Source organism: Mastigoproctus giganteus, chromosome 2 (assembly GCF_048544385.1).
Source record: "Mastigoproctus giganteus isolate SK-2022 chromosome 2, ASM4854438v1, whole genome shotgun sequence".
Classification (NCBI taxonomy): domain Eukaryota; kingdom Metazoa; phylum Arthropoda; class Arachnida; order Uropygi; family Thelyphonidae; genus Mastigoproctus; species Mastigoproctus giganteus.
In genome coordinates, this window is record NC_143576.1 from 203,799,763 (window position 1) to 203,804,070 (window position 4,308).

Sequence of the window (4,308 nt, forward strand, 5' to 3'; positions counted from 1 at the left end):
TCGTAGTCCGAGTGGGTGCGATGACCTTTGAACTCCATCTTCAGGGGACGAATATCTGGCAGTGGCAGGGCGATAAGTCAAGGTTGTTGGTAAGATATTCCAACACTTCCTACCTGTACCGCTGGATCCAGGGTTAGAGTGCGTCTAGGTGTGTGTGAGAAGTGCTGGAATACCTTAGCACAGTGGCTGTTTGCCTGTGTACAAAAAATGAATCTCAGTAAGCTGAGTACATTTGGACAAATCCATGTTGTTCATAGCACAAAACTACAGCCACTGTTACTGCCTCCATCATCAAGTATCCGACACTTATGTTTACACATCGGGTTCTAGGGTCATTCGATCCTTGTGTATCCGCTATTCTAATTCTAAAGTCTGTTTCCTTTGAATAATCCTTATATTGAATCTTCCTTAATTTCAATAATCCCCAAGCAATCATTCAAGGATATCAATATTTTAGGACGAACGGACCGTATGTATATTTAACAGCTAAAAATAATTCACGATATATACAAAGTAAAGCTCCTTTCCCTCAAGTGGCGCCGTGGCTTAGTTGGTTAAAGCGCCTGTCTAGTAAACAGGAGATCGTGGGTTCGAATCCCACCGGTGCCTACGAAGTTTCATAAACTGCTATATCTTTCTACAATTTTTTTAGGTATCTCGAAACGTATTTGTTTAATACGATAATCATGGCATTTCCTTTTCCAACCATTAATCGTATCTTGGTGGTTTCTTCAGCAAGGAATTGCGAGTGAAATAGAAGCATCCACACATTTCTTCAGCCGAGGTCTCAGATTAACAATGGACATGATAAAAAAATTGTTCAACTCATGCAAAATTCTTGCTAACAACTCTAGTTTAAATCGCGTGCGTGGGTCTGTCAGTGGAAGTAATCCATTTAAGTGCATTTTCCACCTAATTCGATTAAGTTTTTATCTAGCTGTCCAATTATCTCCCGCGTTTAGCGATAGTTTTCCAGTTATTAATGGACCTATTGAAGTATTCATGAAACGTCCCTGGAAACGTCTTTTTCTTAATATGCTCGAGTGCGAATTCTTTGTTAATGCACTACGAAGAGTCACCTCATATTACCTTCACTCTGCCCTTTACTTCCACTACAATAAACTGGCCAAATCGGCAGAGTTTGTGAGGCAATCGTACGTTTTGTTCCAGCAAAGTTAATAGGAGTACCTGCCGTCTTTGAGGTCATAAGAAGATCGAATTAAGTTCATTTATACTTTAATAGCTTCTTCTTCTTTTTATTAAATCATCTATCGTCAAAAGAAAGTAAGAAAAAATACTCTTAAGAGCTTAAGCCTACCGAAATAAGCTGTTTGGAAACAGGTGCTCAATTACTTCACTCACTGTTTATTTTTTTCTGTCCATCCAGCTAGCTTTATACGTTTTTTTACAATCTCTTTGTGTTTCTCTTTTGTCCATCTATCCGTCTTTGATTTTCCCTATCATTATTCTATCTACTTGCAAGGGATTTTAAAACACGATTCGCAATACTTACTGATGTAATTCGAAATGTAATCGTGTTAAGCCTATTATTATTTCAACTATGCAATTGCATTCTTCGTACTTTTTACGTTAGCAGTAGTAACTCTCAAAGGACTACGAAGCGTACTGCGATAGAAAGACGGTGGAATAGAACTTACCGTGCAATCAGTAGTAGATTAGAAAGAACGAAATAGTCTCCTCCATCCCATTCAGTTTTCTCGCCAACTGTAATTTTCTTTTCTTAGTGAAAGCAAGTTTCCAAGGATTGAAAAATGCGTCCTTCACACAGACCCTCTTCTTGTTATTAGATCCATACCGTTTACTGAAGTAATTCCCTTAGCCAAGGCCACCTGACGCTTCTTCAAGAATTTCTGTGTTTCTGCAGATCAAGACAGGACTTTAATCGATAAACGGCAAAGGGCTAGACAGTTCTCAGAAATGCCTTTGTACAAACAGAACTGTATCAAATTACAATACCTGGCACGTATTGAAACGTGAAAGTTGATTATATTTGAATGTTCTTATTAAGGAGTAAAAATATTTATCTCGGTGTTGATAATGTAATAGAAATGAGAAGTACATTGATATTATAATTAATTAATAAAGCAAATATTCGAGAGAGAATGTATTAGACCAAGTTTCTTAAAGCATTTGAACTTATCAAAGACCTAATCTAAGCGGGATGTAGAGTTTCTTTGTTTATTTCGTTATAATTTAAAAAATTGCTTTTGTCATCTACCTGTGTGAAGTGTGATGGTCGACCATAGAGTCGCTTGCGTGATTTCAAGATTCTTGTGTTTGGTTTACTATTGACTTATAATTCTAAAATTTTCCTCTATTGTGGTGGACAAGATTTTAATCATACCGTGTACTACGACGCAAACTGTAAATTAATTAATTCCATAAGCAGTTGAAGGTGCTTCCTTAGGTGCCCTTTTCTCTCATTCGATATACCATCCAACCAGATAAAGGTTCTGGCTGAACTGATTTCAATATTAAAAGTCTTTACTTCCTTCTAGAAATCTTTTAATCTTCATGCAATGGTTTTCAAAACTTAAAACTATTTTGCAACATATTTTCCCCATATACTGTAGCATGTAATGAAATGATCATTGCGCACACACCCTCTAATATGCCTCGAATTTCGAATACCGCGCCCAAATTAAAGAATTCGCCATGATGTAGAGTTGCCAATGCGTAAAGAATGAACCTCGCGGTTAGCACACTGGACATAATCATCCTTTGATACTAACTGGAAAAGATCTGAGTTAGAATCTCTAACTCGAGTCTTTTTTTTTTGTCTAATTTTTATGGACTTTTTTTCACTACGTGGCTGAATTAGTCAGTCTCAGGCAAGGACTCCATAGTTTTTTCTCCAGCAAGCAGGTAACCGTAAAGAATACGCAATTACAGTCACAAAATATGCGCTGACGCTTAACACACAACCAGTGAATATCGGAAAGCATTTAAGAACATCTGGAAGGCTTCAGGTTGGTCAGTCCCATGCAGAAGTAACAATCGCACGACCAATACTGGAACAACTAGTACTGGTTGTGCGGTTGTCCACAGATTATGGATTAGGTCATAAAAGTCACGCAGGAACACTAAAATGTTTGATGGAGGTACGACTTTGAATGAAGACAGATACCTTTGAGTGTTGGTGCGAATAGAAAGACCGACAACACCATCTTAAATGCGTTCAGGACTCGCGAAAGGAAAACTATGTCTGTTTCTCTTTCTCTTACATGAGAATAGCCTCTGAGCAAGATGACCTTCGGTGTTTGTTCCCCTCACTACGTCATAGGAGAGCACTTAAATATAGGGACATATTACGAGGAGCAAATGCGCCGCCCGATACTCTTGGGACTTTCCAAAAGTTTAGAAGCGTTCTTGTCAGTTAATGGATATTATTACCACTTGGGCTTACCAATAACATGGTAAACAGCATGCAAAATCATGGTGAGTTCTTTACTACAGCACAGCAGTATTTGTAAGTATCCGCCGAATCTATTAAATTTCTTAAGGCATATCATATATAACATAGAATTTCTATATAATTGGATGATACTTAACAAAAGCACAAAAAAAAAGGTTAAAGACCTCACATGATGTGTAGCAAATCAAATATCCATCGATCCTTACTTCCCTCCATTTCAAGAGGCTGTTTACAAATCAGAAGCATCACGTCCAGAAAGTTCAGTTGTACTATTTCCAGAAGTGGAAAGAAGGTTGGCGTTACTTGCTGGTAGAACTCTCTTTGAACGCGAAGGATTTCATCACTTCCTAAGTAAACTAGTTTTCTTCTAACAATAACAGTCCTCTTATTTATTGATCAGAGATCGTATTAGCTTTGGGGTGTTTATTGAATAGTCTGCTTCGTGGAAACGGTAGAAGAAAATTAACTTCACTCCGTCAGATACGAAATGATGCTGGAGAAATGCGACTAATCAAATGATGCGGGTGAGAGGATGGAGATATTCAGAATGATATTTAGAGTTTGGTTTGTTTATTACGTGGTACAGTAGGTAATCCGGTAAGTTTTAAGAGTAGCTAATGTACGGGAAGTGAATTACTGCGGAATAAACTTGAAGTATATTTGGAAGATGGTCTTTGTAAAAGACCTCACACGATAGAAAGTAAATCAAGATTCACGCGCATCTTTCTTCTTTCCGTTTCAAGAAGCTTGTTTCACAGTGTAGTAGCTTGTGAATGGGACTCCATTTTACAACGGAAATGTTTAGTGAGAAGCTATAAAGCGAGATAGCGCATGCACATATTGATAACAACCCGCTATAAAGCTACCCTGGT

The 4,308-nt window shown here is 37.8% G+C and overlaps 1 non-coding gene across 1 annotated transcript; it reads left to right on the top strand.

The window, feature by feature from the left end:
* The first annotated feature begins 535 nt into the window (after positions 1 to 535).
* TRNAT-AGU (transfer RNA threonine (anticodon AGU)) lies at positions 536 to 609 on the top strand. Its single transcript has one exon. It is a non-coding gene; the product is annotated as a tRNA-Thr (tRNA).
* Positions 610 to 4,308: the final 3,699 nt, after the last annotated feature.